The sequence below is a fragment of the Fukomys damarensis genome, unplaced genomic scaffold (genome assembly GCF_012274545.1).
Source record: "Fukomys damarensis isolate Sample0158 unplaced genomic scaffold, DMR_v1.0_HiC HiC_scaffold_4, whole genome shotgun sequence".
NCBI lineage: Eukaryota > Metazoa > Chordata > Mammalia > Rodentia > Bathyergidae > Fukomys > Fukomys damarensis.
Window position 1 is genome coordinate 31184382 of NW_022900916.1, and position 23307 is coordinate 31207688.

At 44.5% G+C, this 23307-nt stretch overlaps 2 long non-coding RNA genes across 2 annotated transcripts; both read right to left on the bottom strand.

Annotated features, from left to right (window-relative positions):
* Positions 1-297: 297 nt before the first annotated feature.
* On the bottom strand, positions 298-4896 carry LOC104864995. The gene is made up of 3 exons (XR_781038.2): positions 4455-4896; positions 2553-2754; positions 298-612 (listed from the first exon to the last, which is right to left on the bottom strand). It is a non-coding gene; the product is annotated as an uncharacterized LOC104864995 (long non-coding RNA).
* Positions 4897-8396: 3500 nt separating this feature from the next.
* Positions 8397-16496, bottom strand: LOC104864994. Its single transcript, XR_781037.3, has 3 exons — positions 15883-16496; positions 15677-15781; positions 8397-8512 (listed from the first exon to the last, which is right to left on the bottom strand). It is a non-coding gene; the product is annotated as an uncharacterized LOC104864994 (long non-coding RNA).
* Positions 16497-23307: the final 6811 nt, after the last annotated feature.

Consider the following 23307-nt stretch of genomic DNA (forward strand, 5'->3'; position numbering starts at 1 on the left):
GGGTGCTCCTTCCGTGTGTAGCAAGCTAAATGAGGGTGACCACATGTCACAGCACAGAGAGAAAGCTGGTCTGCTCTAAGAAACACAAACCCACCCCTTGTTTGTCACCAGTCACGCCGAATCCTAACAAGCAGCTTGGACGACATCGACCTGGTTCCCAAAGTTTACTACAGCTTGTGTGATATTTATCTGTAAAAACAAGATTGTAAATGGTGGTTGGATTCCCAGGCCAGCTCACAAAAACTAAGGGACCGACAATGTAAATTAGAAATTGTCCGTACCAATTCTGAACACTAATCCTCCGGCAGTCCTTCTGGAGTCCAGTTCTTGCTGAGGTCCACGTCCCACGTCTGGCCTTCCTCCTTCTTACTTTGGGTCCCTCTGTGTTCTGAGGTGTGTAGATTTGACTAGGCACACGGCAGTGAAAGGTCAAGTGCAAGACGAGACTCAGAGAGGCATGGTGTTATTCGCAAGTCCTGTGCTGCTAACTTGGGAGTCAGGGTGGAAATCGTGGGCTTTGGTCGGGACAGGGGTTCAAATCCCAGGTCCATTTTTCAGTAGCTGTGTGGCTTTGGCAGATCCCTTAATGTCTTTGGGTCTTGGTCTTATTATCTATAAAATGGGAATAAAATACATATTCCTAAGGGCTTATGTAAAATTTAGGTAATATAGGGTATCATTTCTCAGACTTAGAAATGATTGTGTCTTGAAGATGCCCACTGTTGATTCAAATTTTTATAATTGGACCACAAATACCTCATCAGTGTGTGAGGAAGTACATATGTGAGCCACTACACAGTGTTGGTGTAAAGCCAGGCATGGTGGCTCACGCCTGTAATCCCAGCACTCAGGAGGCTGAGGCAGAAGGATCACTGAGTTCACGACCAGCCTGGGCTACATAGTGAGTTCCAGGTCAGTCTCAACTACATAGTGAGACCCTGTCTCAAAAAAAAAAAAAAGTGCACAATGTATGTATATTTCAAAACATCACATTGTACATTATAAACATATATATTTATATATAATTTTTGTCAATTAAAATAAATAAATTACAGCCAGACATGTTATCACACACCTGTAAACCCAGCACTCAGACTGCTGAAGTGAGGGGACACTTCGTTTGATGTCAGCCTGGACTTCATGGCAAGATCAAGGCAGCCTGAACTGTATAGCCAGACAGTCTCCAAAACACAAAAAATAAATTAGAACACTTCTGGGTTTTATTTTTTGTTTTGTTTTATTTGTGTGGGGGCAGGTGGGTGGGGTGCTGGAGGTTGGTCCCAAGATCAGATCGCACATATGCTAGACAAGTGCTTTACCACTGAGCTACACCCACAGACCCTCTTGGCTTTCTTTGCAGGGATTTGGGTAGCAGAGAGGCAGCTCTATACCTCCTCCCTCAAAAAAATCAACATATACTGTTAGCTTTTCAGAGTCTCTGTGTCAAGTTGTTAGTCTACATTGCCCACAGGGGTCAGAGATTATTATGCAAAAATGAAATCAAAGGCTTCTGGAAATCAATCAGGCAAGGCATTTGCTGAGTTTTTTTCCACATTACTTTACAAAGTGGGTGGAGGGTAAGTCAAGACGTTGTGTTTAGTTGATTTGAAAAATTTCATAGAAATCAAGAAAAGCAGAGAAATGTAGTGAACAGTACAGGCCTGGAGATTCATTACCAGAATGGAAAGGATGCCACTGAGCAAAATCTATAGTAGGGACACATTTCACATCCCATGTGTCCACCAACAATTGGGATCAGATCGATCACTGTCGAAGGATTAGTCCAAGGCAGGGACACCGCTGAGAAACAAATGGGCAAAAACAAAGCTGTGGAACATAGAGCTCCATTTTTTTTTTTTTCATGACAGATCAAGACAAATCTCAGGGGTAGGCACAGCCCACTCTTTGTCTATTGTATAAAAGCTCTTCATTCACAGTAAGCACATCCAAGTGTACTCACCAGTGTCTTTGTAGGCTTGCTAGGAATGGATTGTGATGAGGGTGGGGGATCAATGAGGAACAGGTGGAAAGAAGGGATGTCTGGGGCTTGAAAGAGCCGCTGGAGAAGGGGTGGAGGGAACTAGTTAGTGCAGAGCAGGGGGAGGGAGGACAGCACTGAGATGTTTCTCAGACAGTTGACAAGAGACTCATGCCTCAGAGTTACTTTCTCATGAGGATGAGGGTGGTTAGCCTGAGCAAGTGAGGGCACAGACAGGGGATGGTAAGTCTGCACAGGGATGAGGTAAGAAGAAGAGAGCAGTCTGCAGGTGGCGGTGAGCTCGGAAGGAGAGAAGAGCTTGCAGCACTCCCGAGGGCCCAGAGTAAAGGAAAACATGAGCACTGTCACCACGAGACACATAAGGACACACCACCCTTGTCAACCGATTGTAAGCACCACAGGCCAGCAGTTCCACAGGCCTGTAGGCTGACTACCAGGACTGCAGGCTGAGGAGAGAAAAAGAAGCCCTACATTTCCTGTCGAGGCTAATAGCTCCCATTTTGCAGATAAACTGAGGCTCAAAAAGTAACTTTTGCATTCCTTATAGACTTACAGGAGTTTCTGGGCCTGTATTAATTCATTTCTGGTGTTATAAGGAAATCCCACAGAATGGGCAATTTATGGATAATCGACATTGATTATTCATAGTTCTGAAGGCTGGAAGTCCAAGATGAAGGTGCTAGCAGGTTGGCATCTGGTGAGGGCCAGATCTTTGCTTGTAGCACGGCACCTCAATCACTGTCTTCTCCAACATGCTAGAGAGATAAAAAGAGATGAGCATCTTGAATCTCTTCTAAAAGGTCATTAACACCACTCACAGCAGCTCCACTCTCCTGGTTTAATCACCTCCTAAACCCCCCCACTTCTTAATACTGTCACATTGGGGTCAAGTTTTAACATGAGTCTTGGAGAAATACATGCAAACTATAGCAGGGCCTGTCCTGATGAACTTAAACTGTGGGTAGGTAGAAATATTAAACTTTATTTGTATTTTTGCATGTAAAAGGGCTAAGAATAAGAACGGGAATTCTCTGTGGTTACCTCTTTGTGGGACCAGCCATGGGTACAGGCATCAGAAGAAACTCCAAGGCCTTTCTGATCATGTCCAGCTGAATCCCAAAGCCCAGGAGAAAACTCTTTCCTCAGTTCCCATAACCCAGAGTACAGTTCCTCGGGTTAAAATGAAGCATTCCTCCATCATCCTAGTTTTCTTTACCTGAGCAGAAATGGCAGATTCCAATTCAATTCTGTCCTTGCACCAAGGTGGCTTCAGTGAACACTTTAGCTTTAGTCACTACTGTGGATTGAATTGTGTCCTCTATGAAGACGCAGAAGTCCTAACCTCAGAATTGGGCCTTATTTAAAAATAGAGTTGTTATAAATGTAATTAGTTAAGATGAGGTCATACTAGGATAGGGTGCTCTCTTAATACAGTGTGATGGGTGTCCTTATAAAAAAGAATTATAGGGTTTGTAATCTCAGCACATGGGAGCTGAGGCAAGAGGATCATTAGTTAGAGGACATCCTGGACTACATAGCAAGACCCTGTAACAAGCAAACAAACAAAAACAAACCACCAAGATGAGAAGATACAAGAGCAGAAGGCTATACAATGCCACATGAGATGGAGGCAGAGAGTGGAAACATGGCACCATTTGTCAAGAAGCACCCAGAACTGGTGGCTGGACGAAGGAGTGGGACAGATCCTTCTTCAGCTCTCAGAAGGAACCCCTACCTAGACCTTGAATTCAGACTTCTAACCACCACAACTATGTGAGAATGCATTTCTGGTGTTTTAAGCCGTGCAGCTTGTGGTGATTTGCTAGGACAGCCTTAGGAAACCAATACAGCCACCTTGCATAGAATTGGACCCCAGAGAAGATTGAAATGGATGTGTCTATAAGTGAAAGGTAAGATACCAGTGAGAGGGACTAGGCCTCATCCAAAACCATCAAATAGGTGGGTCAAGTAACATTGGTCCCCCGTTGTTTGCCCATGGTAGATACACCTGATGGATTCTGGCCCTCCTCCCACAAGGCCAGGCTAAGGACTAGCTTCCGGCTGTCAGGAAGGTCAGAGAGCCCAGCCTCCTTCCAGTCGCTTCTCCAAGACTTGCTTCAACTCCCTCAGGCCTCTTTACACTGCAGTTTATGCTTCCTCCAAGTTTTTAGGAGCACAGGGTAGACTGAACCATCTGAAAAGTTGCCGGGCTCGGAAAGAGAATGAGTAGTAGGAGAAGATGGCTACTAGGAGACAGCAAGGCCCAAATAACCTAGGAAAGTGCGCTGAGTACTTGCTCTGTCTGAAATCTGAGCCAGCAGGCTGAGACTGGCAGCATTTAAAGACAATGCCAGGGGTATCTAATTCAAGTCTGGATTCATATGCGGTCAACTACACACAAAACTGTTTTTCTTTCAAGAAATAAAACGAAAGCTGCACAACACTCCAATCTTACCAGAGCTGTCTGCAGAAACAAAGAGTTGTGCATGTGAGTTTTGAAGGACGTGTTTGGATTTGCAGCAGGCTCCCCCACGGGTGGTGTGAAGATCAGCGTTTTTCCTGCCAACGTTTTCTTGCCTTCCCTCTCGCTGCTGTTCTACTGACACCAATCTCGAATGAACTTTAAACAAAGACTTGTCTCTTCCTTACACCCACTTAGCCTGCTGCCACGTGTCTGCTGTCACATTTCTGTCTGTCCTTGGATCTTTGCGAGGAACTGCCTCTGAATTTCATCAGACCTTATGTCTCTTCATCTGTCATCTTCATGCCCTTCACACCAACAGCTCGGTGATCAACTTTTCAACGAAGTGTTTACTGCTGGCGGCACCTCCCCCATTCATTTCCTACTGCTCTGATATTTGCATTGCATGAATATGCAAATTAAACAAAATGAAATGCTTCCTTATTCAGCTGAGAATTCACAGTTGCAAGGCTGAGGGCTGGCTGGTTTATTTTTTAATAGATTATTACAACACGAAGTTTAGCTGCTGAGTTAGCAAGCAGGAGCCTCCCCAGATGCAGGCCTGCTTTCTTTCCTCTTCCTCTTCTCTCTCTTGCCCCCTCTACATTTCTTTCTTTACTTCTTTTTTTTTTATTTAATAGAGGGAAAATATAAGTAACATAAAATACACTATTTTAAAATATTTTAAGGATGTTATTCAGGGACTGAAAGTATATTCACAATATTGTACAACCATCCCCACCGTCCATTTCCAGGACTTTTGCAGCATCCCAAATAGAAACTCTGTACCCATTAAACAATAACTTTTCCCTTCCTCTTCTTCAACCCATTCTGTATTGTACTATGGGACACTATACCATCCAACTGGTCTTTAATTAGGTGTAAATGTGTATTACAAATTCTAGAGCAACCACTCGAAAACAGTTTTTAGAACATTATAATTTAATGCTAAGAAAGAAGGGAAAATGGAATCATATATAGCATTCAAGTAAATACCACAATGGAAGACAAAAGAGCGAAAGATAAAAAATAAGAAAAAAAGCCAGGCACAGTGGTGAATATTTATAATCCCAGTACTCCAGAAGCTGAAGCAGGAGGATCTCAGTTTCACATTCAGCCTGGACTACATAGCTGTCCAAATAAACAAAGTAGGAAGAAATAACAAATAAAATAGGTACAAATGAGGTGAATATTCATATGACCATATCAATAATCTCTTTAAATGGTAACAGTCCAAATAAATGAATTAAGACAGAGATTGTCAGAGCGAATCAAAAAACAAGACCCAACTATATGTTGTCCATAAGAAATATATTTTAAATGTACAGACACATAGAGGTTAAAAGCAAAGGAATGGAGAAAGATATATCATGTTAACACTGACCAAAAGAAAGCTAGAGTAGCTACGTTAATTTCGGACACAGCAGGCTTCGGGGAAAGAAAAACTATCAGTGGCAGAAAGAAAGAGCCTATGATAAAAGAGTAGATGATCTCTGCCAACATTCTCCCTCATATGCCATCAGTTGCACTTTGTTTGCGAGCGTCCCTTCCTTCAGGAAACCGGACGCCCTTGTGACACTTCTAGCCCGAGTGTTCCTTCAGCAAACTCTATCTGCTATGTGTGCACGCCTGAAGGTGGCACATAGTGCAAATGTGGGTGACAGTTGCTCCCACGTCACCTCTGCTAGGCTTGACCTCACCAGTTCCTTGGTGCTGTCCTCTAGACAATACCTTCCTTACAGTCCGTGCTGGACATTACATGAGACAGTGGGATTTGTAAAGCACTGTACGGCACGGAAGATGTTATTAACCACGCCTAGGAAATTCAGATTCCGTGTGGCTTTTCCCCAATGACTCTTTTGTACTGTGATTTTTTTTTTAAAGTCATCTATAACACCAAACAGATCTTTTTTCTATTTTTTTCTTTTTATTGAGTTTATTGGTACAATCTAAGTATACAATACAGTTACATTCATTACTGGGATCCTGTACCTCCACATGACAGGTCTTGGTTCTCATTTTTTCCCCTTGTCCCTGCCCTCCCTTCACCCCTCCCCTCCCCATTTGCAAACACTTTATTTCCATTTTCTCATATTTTTTTCTTTTCCCTTGTTCCCTTTCCCCTACCCTTCCCACTTTCCCTACACTTTTTTTTTCTATTTTTAAAGTATTTCTATTAAGTTTAGAAAAATACTTCTAAATCTTTCCTGAGCTCTCCAGGTGAAGTAGGCTGATACTAAAACAGAACATCTTTTCCTTACAAATACCAGGGGACTGGGAGCAAGGAGGTGAGGGCAGACTGTCAGGATGGCCATGGGGTTACAGACAGAGTGCTTTGCAGGTCACTGACCTCAAGGAGGCATAGGAGATCGAGAGCTACACAAATGGGAAAGGCTCATGGTATATGAAAATTGCAGGACTCCGAGGCCGAAGAAGTTCACAAAGAAGACTGAGAAGGAATAGTTACATGGGTCTGGAGGAGACAGCTGGTTGCCTCAGCGCCCACTCTCCCTTTGTTCTGTGGTGGTAGAATTTTGAACTGTGTGGATGGCTACGCAGTTAAAACCTCTTGCAGGTAGCACGACCATGTGACTATATCTGACTAAAATATCGGAACACGATGATACAAATACAGTTTATTCTCTTAAAAGAAAGAGGCACTGGGGCCAGGGATTTAGCTCAGTGGGGCCATGCCTGCCTTACAAGCACAAGGTCCTGAGTTCTATCCCTGGTACTGGAAAAAAACAAGAGAGAGAGAGAGAGAGAGAGAGACAGAGAGGGGTGGGAGGGAGAGGAGGAGAGGGAAAGCGAGAGAGAGAGAGAGAAGGAAGGAAGGAAGACTATGTATCGCACTTTTTCCACTGGGGTAATGTAGCTGTAGAAATGACTATCTTGGACCATGTAGACAGGTGGGACACCTAGGTCTTTTCTTTTCTTGGTATTACTGGGGATTGAATTCAGGGCCTTTGCACAGAGCTATGTGCCTAACGCCCCCCCACACACACTTTTATTGCTTTATTCTGAGACAGGGTCTCGCTAAGTTGCTAAGTTGCACACAGGCTGTGTTCAAACTTGCAATCCTCCTGCCTCAGCCTCCCAAAGTCCTGGGATTACAGGTAAGTATGACCAAGCCTAGCTCAGGTTAGATGCCCAAGCAGGAACTAAAAAAAAAAAAAAAAGTGGGCCTATGATAATGTCACAGAGCAAAGTCAACAACACAGCTCCCATGTTTGTGTGACAGTGGGATAAAATCCTATGCTTTTTAAGTCACTATTTCTTTACATATCTGAAATCTGCACATTTCAGACTGAAATGTGGCTCACAATATAATATGCAAATAAAAAGACAACTTTAAAAGGGAGTTGATTAACAAATTGAAGTGCAATTTTGACAGATTAAATAAGATGAGAACTCACAAAGTCCTCTGGAGTAAGCTGCAAAGAATAAGCTGGTGACCATGGTAAGAGCATTTGCAAGGAGTCATAAGATGAGAATCCCAGTTCTGAGTAAAAGCAGACCCAAAGTATGGTAGGATGGATAGCAAGAGTAAATAATTAGTCAAAAGGTTTAACTGTAGACAATGGTTGTAGCTCTTTTGGGGGCCTTGGTTCAGTCCCAAGTGCAATGAACAAATAAAAAATTAATTAACTAAGTAAATTTATTTGTATAGGAGCTAAAATGTGGAGAGTTGCACAGAATTAGAATGAGAATCCATCTTAACATTGATTGTGTAAGGTTGTGTTCTCATTCTATTTTATTTACTGAGAAGTGCACACCAAACTACTCCAAAACAGTGACTTCAACTATAACTCATTTCACAGGATTCTGTGGGCAGACTCGGCAGTTCTTTGGCTCCATGTGGTGTGGGCTGAGGCAGAAGGATTCCTGGCAGGCAGGCCAAGATGTCTGTCTGGGTGTCCTAGCCACCACCTGGGATGTCAGATGGGGCTGACAGTCAGGGGACTTTGCTCTTCTCCAGAGCTCTCTCTGTGTGATGATGCTTGAGTTGAGCTTCCTCACAATATGGCAGCAAGGTTGCAAGAAGAAACATTCTGCAAAAAAAGTATATGCTCTAAGTGCTTTCTGAGGCTTGGCCTAAAACTAGCATATCCTCTTCTTTAAAGCACAACACAGGACCCAGAGAGGAGACTACATAAAGGTAGGACTGAACTGCAAGGAGGCACTGGGGACCACCAAAATGATAGTCTACAAAACAAATATGACTCAGAGAGGCAGAAGGGACCCCAGGAGGCAGGAGGAGAGGCAGGGGGTGAGGGGTATGTTTTTATCTTGATTGTAGTGATGATTTCTTAGGTCTACACACGTGCAAATTATCAAATTATATGTTTTAAATATGCATAATTTATTGTATACCAATTATACCTCAATACAGCTATCTGGGAAAAAAAGTGATCTATCCACAGAATAGAGAGAAATATTTCCACTAATTATGGTCTGTCCGTAGGTGGGATATTTTATAGCAATTACCAGTGACAAAGAGGGTATAAAAGAATACTGAGAAATGTTCCTGAGGTAGGGATGAATTTTTTAAAAACCAGGTATGAATTCTGAGTTTGCTGAAAATTCTGTAAAAATAAGTATGTGTGGGCAAGGCTGGGAAAGTATATTGCAAATGAAAATACTTCCATTAGGGAGGTAGAACACCACAGATCTCCCCTTTAATTGTCCACATTTTCTTCCAGATTGCTACACTTTCTTCGTAATTACCCTCTTGATCTTTCTGGTTCCCAATCCAGCCCATTATCGGAAGCCCTCCAGCAGTCAGGTCTCTGGCTCAGGCCCCAGCAGCATCAGCGCTGCATCTGTCCTACGCACCTGCTTCCCACGCGGTTCTCTCCTGCCGCAGGGCCACTTGTGCCAGGCTGGAGACAGAGCCGGTCAGGGACCCTGCCGAGTGACACAGCTCTTCTGTGTTCGTCATTCCTAATAGCAGGCTTGCGCCTCTCCCACCTGGGGCTGTCACACCAGCCTCACAATTACTTCCTTCTTAGTCATTCCCTTTGTACTTCCCTTTTCTGTCACCTTCTTAGGAGCCTCACTGGATTAGCCAGCTCGGGAGTCTGAGTCACCGGAGGGTGCAGCTTCCTCAGTGTCTGCCCTGCTGCCCGCCCACCATTTAGCAGATGGGTGAGCGGCTTCATTTACCTCAGCAGCAACACCCAGAGGTGGGAAAACAGCTCCAAGCCAGTGTCAGCTGCAGTTTCCTTCCTGCCCTGCCCCTGCCTCTCTCCCTCTTGCCTGACGTATTATCTTTTCCACAAAGAAGCTCCTTGAAGAAACACGCTATTATTCTTTCCCAAGTGTCACACAATCACAAAGGCAATTTTCCAAGAATGGGCTCTGTGGGGCCCGGGCCCTGTGATGGGGAGAGAAGTGAGTCCAGGCTTTTCGTCACACCCCCTGGCTCAGTATTCATTCCACCTGCCGCAGTGTCACCCACTGCCTGCTTAGGGTCAGCCTTGCCCCTTAGCAGGAGACACACTGAACAGGTGACCACAGGCTGACAGTTACACCTTCATGGGCTAACTGCCATCAACACGCATAGACGGCTGTGCAGGCGGCGGGACCATCAGAGCAGGGAGTGTTTGCCTAGCCCCACCACCCAGATGCACCCAGAGGGGTCCACAGGCGTGGGTGGAGACAGAGATAGCAAAACATGAAGGTGCCAATGAGCCGCCAGCCCCAAGCCAAGTGGTCCCTGGGGAAGGCTCTTTGGCCAGGAACAGGGAGCCTTAGGTCTGTTAAACTGCTCCCCAAGGGGTCCACACTAAGGCTCAACCAAGCAAAACAGAACAGCCATTCTGTCAAACCGATTCGCTCTTACAATGGGACTTCGGGTTTTCTTTGGGTGGAAGGCCTATCCGTTTCCAGTGAGGACAGCTGTCAGCTCCCGAAGGAAATGTAGCACCTCTCTAAGACCTCTTCCTTTTGGACCCACCAGCCCCTTGCCTTTCCTTGAAAGCAGCCTTTCAAAGCCAAGTCTCTCCTTTTCCCCGGCTTACGCTTCCCTCTGCCGCTCACTGTTTAATGATCTGAGATCTGCTCACATTCAACACAGGTTTTTTGTTTGCTTTGATTTTGCAGAAGTACATTCAGCAAATTATACTTGCTACAGAACCTTTCCAATACTGAGCATAGGGTTCTTCCCTTCTCCTTTCCCCCCTGCTCCTCAGGTGAGCACAAAGTAAGTGTGCGCATGCGTCTGCCTGCCGACCCCTCCCCACGCACGTGGTTCATGAAGAAAACGGAAGAGCAGAAAGTCTTCCTTTTCGAATTCATGATTTACATAATTTAGAATTTTGTTTAATCCTGGTATGGTGGCGCACACCTAAAAACCCAGCACTCTGGGAGGCTGAAGCAGGAAGATAGAAAGTTTGAGCCCAGCCTGGACAATTTAACAACTTAGTAAGACCCACTCTCAAAAATAAAAAGAAGGAAAGAAATTACAAGGTTGGAGATGTTGCTCAGTGCACATGTCCGGGAGTCAAAAAGTATATTTTTAATCATTTCATTATTATATCAAATATACAGTATATTTGATCAAATATACAGTATATTTGATATTTGATCATCAAATTAGACTGTCAATGATATAAAATTATATTTATACCTCATCCTGAAAGCTTTCTTTGCAAGAAGAAACTGGGTAACTTTAAGAACTTAAACTTATACATAAAGATTATACTTTTAAAAGTTTAAACATGATAAAAATAATTTAAAAAGCATGGCCAGGTGTGTTGGTGCATGCCTATAATCCCAAAACTCAGGAGGCTGAGGCAGGACATTCACTTTGAATTTGAGGCCAGCCTGAACTGCATACCATGACCCGACCCTGTCTTAAAAAAATAAGAAAAACAATAATGCTCGAAGTTCTTCAGACACTGTAAATACTATAAGAATGTTATGCGGTATTTTATTTTTGTTTCCATAGATTGAGAAACTAAAGGACAGAGAGGACTCAACTCTCCTGAATCCCAGCCCCTTCATTGCTGGGTCCACAAAAGGGGAGGTCCTCGGAGATGGTGTGTGGTATGGGAAAACATCTTTGCTTCATATTATGTCTGGCCCACAGTGGGGACTCAATAAATATCTGTAGAATTTAACTGTTTCCAGGAAAGGACTAACAATATCAGCATGTTGACTATGGACATTTTTATTGGGACAATTAATTTTTTCATAAATGTATAAATCCTCTATTCTTTCTGTACTTCACTAGCCAAAGGGAAATTAGCTGAGCTAGCAAACTGCAGCCCAGAACAGAGAGTGGCAGACAGATTGAGAACACCTGATCTTCCCAAACAGGCACTAGGTTCACAGACAGCCAGACACAGTCTGGGAGTTTTGAGACAATTAAGACTGTTTCATACAATTTTACAGAGGTATACTTATAGGAGCATTATTCCAAAGTGCCCAGGAATATGAGTTCAGGCGTCTTTATCCTGACCTGGGGTGGAACTGAAGGAGGGCATGGTGTTGGGAGTTGGGTTGGTCTGTGTCTACCAAGGCTGCATATTAGGATCATCTGTAGGACTTCTTAAATAGTACCTATTGCCCAGGACCAATTATGTCAGGATCTCCAGAGCAGAGTCCAAGTATTGTAAAGTAAAATGTTCTAGACAGAGCTCCAAAGAAGCACAAACAATGGATGGTAGGAGGAGAGTGCACCTGTCTGCTTCTACAAGCTTTCTGCCAACAAGGCTACCTGGCAGTGCCTAGTCTGGTCCGTACTCATATCCCCTGACCTGCACCGTCAGTCTCAGGTCTGGCCTGCTGGTGAAAGGCAGCCATTCTGGCAGCGGGGATACAGAGCTGCACCCTTCCATTTGGTGGCCACAAGCTATGTGTGGCTATGGGCATGTGAACAATGGGTAATATAAGAGGCCACTGTTTTAGACAGGGCTCCACCACTGGGATCCAACAGACCAGGCAAAAGATTAGAATGGAGCCACCTATGCTAAAGTTCCATGTCACCAATGCTAAACTGAGCCAAATTTCCCAAATAGGCCATTTTTCAATTGGCATGAAAATAAAGTCCCCTCTGCTTTACTCTTACTATCATATTAACCAATAGATGTTTTCCAATTGTTCTTACTCTTCCCTGCCCTACAAAAAAAGTAATTTTGAAATAATCTATCAATTTATTCTTCGTTTCTACCTTTTTCAGCCTTGTCTGTCTCTTAAACCAACTTCTTTTGCTTAGCCCATCTGAACACTTATTTTATTTTATGGAATGAAATTTTAACCAATCCTAGAATTGCAAATAAAACCAGTTGACATCTTGAAACTAAGTTGTTGTAATTTTTGTCCTTTGTATTCATCAGGGATATAAGTGTAAAATAAACACTAGGTTTTGAAGCTTAGTTAAGAAAAAGATATAAAACATCACAATAATAATTTTATGTTAATTATATGCTAAAAATGACAGTATCTTAGATATAATGGATTAAATAAAATGTACTATAAAATTAATTTCACTCATTTCTTCTTTCCCTTCTCAAAAACATAGCTACTAGAGCACTTAAAATTACTTGTTGACTTGCATCCGATTGCTCCTGGACAGCCCTGGCCTAGAAAACTGTTGACTGCCCTATGACAATGGCATGGAGGTGACGTTATTAAGTGGGGTTGGGTGTGCCTGAAGTTACTGGGTGAGTGGGTCCCAGCTTGCACTGAGATTCTGTGAGTATAAAATAAGAACTGGGACTGGGAGCAAAGAGAACACATGCTTAGCATGCATGAGGCCCTGGTTTCAATTCCAAGCACCACAGAAAAAAAGTAGAAACAGATGAATTTCTCAAAAAGAATAATCACAGCTCTCCTTTGTGAGTACTTACTGCTACCAGATATCACTATCCTAAGCACTTTATATGAATTACCTTACTTAGTGCTCACGACAACCCATGAGCCAAGTATTGTTATCAGTGTGTTAGAGATGCATAGGAGAAAGACCACCCAGACTTGCTTTATGTGAGCAACAAGACTGTTAACTTCACTGGGCACAAACAGAAAGGGGGAGTCAGCTGCCCTTGAGGAGAGAACAAAGCCTTTAAAGAGGAGGGGAGGAGTTGCTGCCTTGAGGAATTTGGGGACAGAGAGAAGGAGGTCACACTTCTCAGAAAGGGCGGTATAGATGTTATTGAGAGTCTCAGAGTTGAGAAGTTGGGACATGGTCTTGTCTTTGTTCTTCTTTTCTGCACATCCACCACCGAGGCTTCATGGCACCCGGCCAAGCTTGGTGCTGTGCTCTGGCTAGTGTGGCTACCATGGAGACGGGCCTTAGCCACTGGCTGTGACAATTAGTCCTATTTTGTACATGGGGAATTTGAAGCTAGGACCCCTGAACAACTTGTGTGAAGCAGCAAGTGAGGGTTCAGGCATGAGCTTTAGAAGGTCATGCACTCTACCCCTCACCTATGCCCCCACCATGGTACAAAAAACATGGGGCCAAAAGGATGCTCCTACCTGGAGCCCAGGCCCCCATCCCTATTCTAGAACACCCAGGCATACCTAGAACCCCTGAATTCCCTGCTCACATGTCCCAAGTCTGATTCTGAAGGCCTATTTGGGACTATTCTCCCCAGGGGACACTGTTCCTTCGCAATGCACCTTGATTGGTCTGAGTGGTGGCTGAGGGCAGCCTTTGCCTGAAATGTGGATGGAGTTGGAGCACAAAATCTTTTTTCAATGTAGGATGGAGGCCAGGGCAGAGAACAAGATGGGTCAAGCAGAGTGCTGGGACTTCCAGCGGTTCTCTTGCCTTGGCTCCACTAATGTTAGGGGTGGATCTAGCACCAAGATCTGAAGCCAAGGCTGATTGATGGTGGCCCTGTTCTAGGACTTTGCAGATCACCCTGGGCTTGGAGACTCACTTCAACCATCAGGAAAAGCACTGCTGCTGCAGGGACAGAGGCCTGTAAGCCAACTTAGCTAGGAAGGGCAGGAGTTTCCATCCCTGCTTCCATCCGACCATTTTATATTTAGATCAAATGGGCTGCCTATGGAAAATGGTTCCTTTATACTCAATAGCAGGCTTAAAGGGCAAGCCTCTCTGCGAAATACATCAGCACTAGGACTTAAGTCAGTACTTCAGCACCGACTCTCCAGCTTTAGTAAAGAGTTATCAAAGGACAAAATTGCAACAGTTTAGTTTGAAGATCTTCATTGGCTTTCTTTTCAGTTCTAGAATAGGACAACACCTCATTTCAGGAAACAGAATAATTGCTTCTACAGTCCTAGCAAAGGTACTTGGTTTTATAGACACAGAAGGGCTTGAACAAAGCAGGTACAAAAACAACAATAAAAAAGCAGATTGGTCATTTCAAAGTTATTTTCCTTGTAAGGCAGAGGCAGGGACACAGAACAATAGGAAAACGATGGATGGTTAATGTCAAGTTATTTCCTATTGCTTCTTTTGTATAAGGATTAAGGCAGAGCTTCATCATCATGCCAAATGAACTGGGAAATCTGGGTGTTCTCTCTCTCTAATACTGATTTCTCTGAAGGTCAGAAAAATAGCTCAATTTCAGCATGGTTACATGAACTTTAGCATGAGTGAATCCATTTTGATTTTTAGGCTGTTAGGACCCAGTGTGGAAATTTAGTCCAAAATAATGGCTTTTTGTAATGTTTAACAGACTCCATTATGTAGTTAGATGCAAAAGGAAGGATAATGTATTTGAATTTTACACTCTGTAAAATACAGATGTTGGTTATCTTATATGACCCAGAGCCTTGTTTGTTGAATGCCTCTGGAGCATTCACAAGTCTTACAAAGGAAAATTCTGGAAAACAGAACATCGCTGGACCCCTCACCTTGCTGGGCCAAAGACAGGGGAAAATCTTTAAGAGCTGGAGTCCTGTGACTATAACTCTGTTTGTTTGTTTGTTTTGTTTTATTAAGAGATGGTCTCACTATGTAGTTCAGACTGACCTGGAACTCACTTACGTAGCCCAGGCAGGTCTCAAAGTCACAGAGATCCTCCTGTCTCAGCCTCCCGAGTGCTGGGATTACAGGCATGCACCACCACTCCCGGCTCTGTGACTGTAACTATGGCAGTGAAGTATTGTTTTATTTCCCTGCATTCTCTGGTCAGTCTTTCCTAGGCAGTTAGATCAGCCCCATAGGTGCCACTGTGGGTAGCAACATTTAAATATCCAGTATTGAGAAGCCTGTCTTCAGTCTCCTTCTATCTTACCATTAGATGCTCTCTTCTTCCAGCATTATCATTAGAAGTGCTTGTAAAATAAATTTTTCGCATTCCTTGTAACTGCATGTGAAATAAATTCTTTTCTCTGCACCCCTGGAGAGAGAAAGAAGAAAACAGCCATAGCAAAGCAAGCATCTCAACAGCCTCCCAATATCGAGAATGTAAGATCGGTGCAGGGTACTGCCCATCCTTACCTCTGCTGAGATCTAAACCAGAGGTGATAACACCTCGCAGAGCAAGGGGCTGAAGACAGACATTGAAGGGATGGCCAGATAATGAGGGCTTTCGAACTCTGGAGTGGTTACTTGGCTGGGATCCAATCTCTTTGCCTGAAAGTCTGAAGAGGCCCAAGGAGACCCAGGGGAGAGTCACATGCAGATCGGTCACACAGAAAGGAGCAAATTACTTTTGCGTCTTACCCAAGCGGGTAAAAGGAACAGCTGGCTGAGTAAAATCAGTTTTCCCTTCCCTTCTCGATCTTCTCAAGCAACTAAAATAAACCCCGGCAGCAATAAAGACTATCTTGAATTGAATATTTCCAGAATACTTTCATGCTACTTCAACTAGTTCTGGCCATTGTGCCTGTGCGTAGTGGATGGGAAGCGCGCGTGTGCCTGTCGTTACAGCCACCAGCAGAGGGGTCCCAGATGGGGCAAGCTGCACACACTTGCTTAGCTGGTTGTCATTGGAGATGGGTCTCCACGGATTGCCCCAGGAACTGCCCTTTTCAACTGACGTGTGAGGCTCTGGATCTGGTGACATATTAAGTCTGCGAGGGGTTCCAGGAGTTTAATATTTTCTATGTGTTTAAAAATTAAAATAAACTTCTCGCATTATCTCTTTCTGAACATTTACCAGGAGGGCAGGGTGGCTTGGCTTCAAACCAGCTGTATTTACATTGCTGCAAACTGCAGATGCAGCTGCCGGGGAGGAGAGCGCTCCTTCGCCTCACTGCATTCCGCTTAACTGTGAGGCGCTGTCTCTAGGGCTTGACTCCAAACCAGCAAACTCAGAGGAGCAAACTGTTGGGAAATGCTGAGCCTGCTCAAGGCATAGACCAGATGATCCGGTTACAGCTTCATCATCCTGAACCCTGCACGACTCCTTCCTTAACAAGTGTAAAGGAAAACAGCATTTGTTAAAACCAGTAAAATCAGAACATCTTTAATATCTCTCCTATATGCATCAAGTTAAAGGGAAGAGAAACCAAGTCTCTGTATCTGGAGAAAGATTTTTAGGGTTGGCGGGGTGTGGCTCAGTGGTAGAGTTCTTTCTTAGCATGAACTAATTCAATTCTCAGTACCATACACACAAGATTTCAGAAGACTTTTTTTAGGGTGTGAGGGGTGTTAGAGTGTGGCTCTGACATGGAAGTAAGATGTCATTCACAACTGATAAATTATAAAGTGCCCTGCTGGCTCCCCATTACCCCTGACTACAGCCCTCCCTCATGGTCATTTAGCAAGCTTGTTACCAAAAAAACAAAAAACAAAAAAAAACAAACAAAAAAACACCAAGCGTAGGGCTGGGGCTGCAGCTCAGTGGGACAGAATTGGCCTAACATGAGGAGGTCCAAGTTTCCATCACCAGCATTGCAAGAAAACAAACAAACAAACAAATAAACCTCAATGATGTGAAAAAAAAATGTTTACTATTTTTTAGTATTTGTAAAATAAGGATAGTAGGCCTTGAAAAGAAAGCATAATATCTTCCTACTTTAAGGTATGTAACACATACCATCCCCTATATAAATAAAGTATACGCCTATGTATGAATATACTGTACCAATTAGAGGCTTTGAATATATGACTTAGCAAATGCATGAGGCTTTGAATATATGACTTAGCAGAACTGAATTTCAGTTCAGTGAATTTCAGTGATTTTTTTTCTTTCATTTCCAACTGAATTAATGGCACTTTTAATTTTACCCCTTTGTAACAGAAGGTCTGCTGCTCCTGGCTATGACACCAAACAGTTGTGGGGAGCACACACGCGCGCGCGCGCGCGCGTGTGTGTGTGTGTGTGTTTAATGTAAGAAAAGAAGGATTTAACAGAGTGAAAGCAACTTGCCTCTCAGCTACAGAGAGGAAAGAAATGGAAATGGAGGAGGGTTGATTGCTCCCAAACCCTGCACTGCTGACAACCTTCCTGAAGGAAGTCAGGCCAGCCCTTCTGCAGGGAGGTGGGTGAAATGCAACTGCTCCAACTGAGTTCCTCTTCTCAGAATTTACAGAGGCACTTGGACAAGTGCACAAAGACAGAAGTGTTGGGACACATGCTAGTGAAAAATTCAAGAAATGGAGACGGCAACATGTCTGTTAAATAAGTCAGATTATATCCCCCACAATATGTAACGAACAGCCATCCAAATGGTGATGTTGATCCATATTTCTTGCCCAGAGAGATATAAATAGAAGAATCCAATGAGGTTATTGTCTTTTTTGCAAATAATCAGATGTCAAAGAATGAGGAAGAGAAGAAGAAGACAGATAAAGCTGGAGAAGGGGAGGCACCCCGATCAGTTCTGTAGAACAAGCTCAGTGGGCATCGACTGGACCCGGAGTCCTGCCAAAGCAGAGCACACACTACACTGGGTTCTTTCTGAGCGCTGGAAAGTCCAGCAGGAGGCAGGCAGGTCTTCCCTGGGAGCAGCCTTGGTGTGGGCTGCTGCTGCCAAGCTTGGCCCAGCTGCCATGTCCTTTGTCAGACTCCTGCCTTTCTGGAGCTCTGCTCTTTCCTCTGGGAAGGGAAGCAGTCTGAAAAATGACAGGTGTGGAGGTGCAGGTGATTCACAGTGTTATGGGAGTGCTGTCAAAGTCTTTTCATTAAAACGCAATAGTTCAAGGAAAATAGTGGGCCTGCTGGAGGGAAACTAAATTTGTCTAACCATTGAAAGTTAACTTACCCAAACTCTTAAGATTGTACAAAAATTTTAACCTGGCAATTGCACCTTTAAAATTTATTCTTGGATTCACATTTTGGTGGCAGGTCATGTGCAAGACCTGGAATTACACCCAAAGTAATAGGAAGGTATGTAGTTCAGACAAGGTTTGTTATAAAAGTAACTGAACGAAAACAAACTAAGAGTGACTTCGGAATTAAAAATCTATTTCTTTCTAATTTTCAGGGAATGTAGAGGCAGGTAGCCTAGGGTAGGAATAGAACCCTGTGCTGCCAGAGTGTGAGCTTTCCATTGCTGTGACAAAATAACTGAGGGAATCAACTTAAAAGGAGGAAAGGTTTATTTGGCTCATGTTCCAGTCCATGACTGGCCCTGTTGCAGCGTGATGTATCATAGTGGGAAGACTATCTGTCAGAGGAGGCCTGTTCACCTCATGGCAACCAGGAAGGAGGGAGGAAGAGAGAGACAGAGGTGGGTGGAGGAAAGGAGGGAGGGAGGGAGAGAGAGATATCAGGGTCTTAATGTCCTCTTCAAACCTCAGGGTCCTCCCAGAAGGCCCATCCTCCCAGAGGATCTACCACTTTCCAACAGTGCCACAGGCTGCTAACAGGAGGCCTTTGGGGGAACACACCAAATACAAACTGTAGCATGTAAGGGCTCCTATTTCTTCTGTATTTTTCCTCTTCCGCAGGTAGCTTCCATTCCCAAGGTGACGTCATGGTCCAAATGGCTCCTGAAACTCTGGACATTCCATCAACATTCCAGCTAGCGGGAGAAGGAAGAGAAGAAGACACACTCCGTCTCCACAAGTTGCACACACCACCTCCACGTATGTCCCATTGGCCAAAACTTTGTCAGTCAAGCACGGTAAATGTAGGTTTTACTCTGCAATGCCTTGTTCTCTGCTAATAATCAGGCATGCTCCTCCTGTGGAAGGAAGAGGAGAGAACTGAAATTAGGAACAACTGGTGACTTCTACCACTGAGATGTCCTCTGCCATCCCGTCATGAGCCAACCTGAGACTCATCAAACATGCGGCATCATCTGCTGTGACAGGTGTAGGGAAGGTCACCATGACAGTGGCTTACAGCTAGCCAGGTGCCTGGGACCGTTGCAGACAAACACTGCCTGAGAAGAGAAGGGCAACCTTAGCGGCTCCTTAATGGCACATTTCCATGTCTGGTACAGTCCTTGCTTTTGTCACAGCCACGACCTATCTCTCTTCTGCCTAGTGGAGTTGGCCGCAAACTGCAAGTTAGCATCTCTCCGGCAGCAGCTATATCTTAGGTCCTGCAGACCCCTCTAACTGCAGCATTCAGACCATCAGAGAAGCCAGCAAGGAGCAGGGACAGATTCTCAAGACACAAAGGAAGTCACTTTCAAAATACACCCTTACGTCACTTCAATCAGCCTGTGAGGTCATTACCATGGACGGGCAGGCCACTAGATCTGAGAGCAGAAAAGCAGTGATTGGCAATTTTAGAGCAAAGGAAAAGAAATGGTTCCTTTTATGGAAGGGTAAGAGGCAGATACTCATGATAATCCTATTCGCAGCTGCTGTTTCGCTAGAGACACTGCGACCCATCCTGGGTGCCAGCCTCCATTGCAGCCACTGATGATCCTGGCTTCTTCCAGGCATCTTTTTTCTACAGTCCCCTTTCATTTTAAATCAGGACGGACCTCCCCGACAGATGGAAACAGTGGACGCAGTGATGTGTGACTTTGGAGACCACATCGTGCAGCCACTGGTACTTCTGCCTCAGTCTCTCTGGTTGACCACTGTGGGGGAGGCCAGTCACCACGCGTGAAGACACTAGCAATCTGGAGGAGAGAACCACATGGACAGAAACAGAAGCTGGCACCAACACAGCCCCGGAGTGAGCAGCCTTCACATGACCTTAGCCCTGGCAAACATCTTCGAATTTTTTGAGACCTTGAACCAGAAACACCCAGCTAATTCCTGACCTCCAGAAGCTGTGAGATAACTCAGGTTGATTGTTCTTTAAGCCACTATATTTTGGTAGTAATTTGTTATGCAGTGATAGACAATGTTACAAAACCTCTTTAATTCATCACAACACTGCTCTGGACTGGATATTATTATCCTCGTTTCACTGGTAAAGAAACCGAAACTTACATAGGTTAATTATTCCAGGGTCAGGGTAGCTGGTAGAAGCAAAGCTGGGGGTCTGATGTGGTTGTAAATTTTTTGGCAGTGCAGTGGTGGTAGTGGTAGGGAGTTGAGACAGGGTCTCACTTTGTAGTTCAGGCTGGAATTGAACACTCACAGCAATCCTCCTGCCTCAGCTTCCTGAGTGCTGGGATTATAGATGTGTGCCACCACACTAGCCGGATTTGGCTCTCCTTGCACACAGTCTCTCCTCTGAACAACTGCTTACTCTGCTACATGTTATATGGGTCCACTGAGGATTTCCAGAATGCTTGGGAGCCGTGAAAGGACACATGTTCCTAAATGAACTGATTACCGTGAGGGTTTCATGCTAGATTCGAAATTATACAGAAACTATAGGCAACTGTCGACCTGTGCTCTAAAATCCACAGCCAGCTTGAAACTCAAGAGCCTGGTTGTGTTTTGAGGTTAAAGTCGGCTTCCAATGCAAGTGCTTGGGGTACAGACGGCTTCTTGGAACCCGGTGGAGTGAACAGCCTCACAACAACTGCCTTTCCTGGGGCCTCACAACTTGATGCAGTTTGTGGGTCCTGTACTTTAAAGTTGTCTAAGGGGCTGGAACAAAGCTAAGTAGCAGAATGGTTTCCTTTCAAGCACAAGACCTTAGGTTCAAATTACAGAGAGCAAGGATGCAGTCCCTGGCTTCTCAGAGGCAGGAGGGGCTCCATGGCAAGGAACGTGAGGTGGAATGGTTGTTTGCCCTCGTCCTGCTTTCCTGTGATGGGTCAGTTTGCATTTAACAACTCAGCGGCCTGCCTGTGTGTTGCGCACTCACTTGTCAGCAAGACTATGCAAGCAGTGCTCTGAATACTTCCAACGCCTGCCTCACAAGCACAAGGATCCGAGTTCGATCCCCATACCCCCCCAAAAAATAAAGAAAAGAACCTGAGTACTATGTTCTTACTCGATTTTCCACAAGTCTTCACTGCCAGTCCTTTTGCACATATACATGCTTGCATATGCACTCACTTGTCTGTTTGTGCACCATGCCCTGCACCATCATCCACCTCTTACTCTGGCTGCATCCTTTGCAGGCTTGGTTGTGCTTTATCCTTTCTTGGTCTGTTTTAACACACCCTGTATGGAAACCTCACTCACGTCCTCAGGTACCAGCCCCCAGGGCTTTCTCCTTTCAACATTTCCAGACTGTTTTCTTCAGCCCTGGACAAACTACACCTCTGCATAGGCCCATTTTCTGGGTCCTGCAGGCTTCTAGAAACCCCCCTGGAATATCGCTTTTTCCCCACTTTGGGAAAATAAAAACAGAACTGACTGATGGTAAATCACAGCCCGTGAGGACCCAGCTCACAAATGTTAACCAGCGTCTCTGACCCACAGACTGCATTGTGCTGAGATGTGTGGTTTGCAGGGTGAGAGGAAAAGTACAGCTGAATCAGCTAAGACCACAAAGACCAGTGCAACTGCAGGAACACCCAGCAAGACAGCCTGCAAAGGAGTGACAGAGGCCCCAGAGCAGAAAGCTGTGGTGGAAAATGTTGCAGTGTGATTAGAGTTGGGGACAGGATGTATGAGCAGCAGACACACTGCATCCAGGAAGGAAGTTGACCGAAGACAGCAACTCTGTGTCCTCCTCCTCTTCTCCTCCTCCTCTTCCTCTCTTCCTCCTCCCCCTCCTCCCCCTACCCTCCCTCCCTCCTCTACCCTCTTCTTCTCAAGATGAGGTCTTGCTATGTTTCCCAGGCTGGTCTTGAACTCCTGGCCTCAAGTGATCCTCCTGCCACAGCCTCCCGAGTAGCTTGGACTTTGAACATGTACCATTGTGCCTGACCTTTTCCTGATGCTTCTCAGCACCTGCTGAGTCATGACTTGGTTTGCCTCCTGGCTTCTGCATTCTCTTGGGGTCTCCCACATCTGTCTCAGCATGTATCCATGCAGTGCCTTTACTGAGCTGTGCTCTCATGGCTGCGGCTGGCCTGTAGATCTAGGGACAGCTGCTTCGGGTCAAGTGCTGAATGCTTGAGTCAACCTAGCTTCAGGGAGAGACCCAGTCACCTGGCACAAAGCATGGAAACCTATCATAAAGAACTACTCTGGTAATCCTCAGAAGAGGCTGAGAATGGCAGATACTCCAGTGTCATGTCTCATTACATACAGTAAATTACACTACTGTATAGTAATATATTAAATTATATTCGGAATACTCTCTTTAAGAAGACATGAAAATCAAGACAGGTGCAGAAACCAGGTATAACTCTGATATATTGAAAGTGGAGCCACTCAAAATGGCCCCCTTTTCTGTAAAAATTAGGGCTCTATTTAACTGCAAGTAGCAATTAAGAGTAGCTTAAATAAATATTCTCCTTACACAAGAAGTACAGAGATGTGTGATTTTTGGTCCTGAGTTACTCCGACTGTGTGCAACTTTGGGGAATTTTTACTTGTATTGAAAATGAAAACAATAGGGCCAGGGATTTAGCTCAGTGGTTCTGCTGCCTGCCTCGAAAGCACAAGGACCCAAGTTCAATCCCTGATACCAAAAAAAAAAAAAAAAAAAAAAAAAAAAAA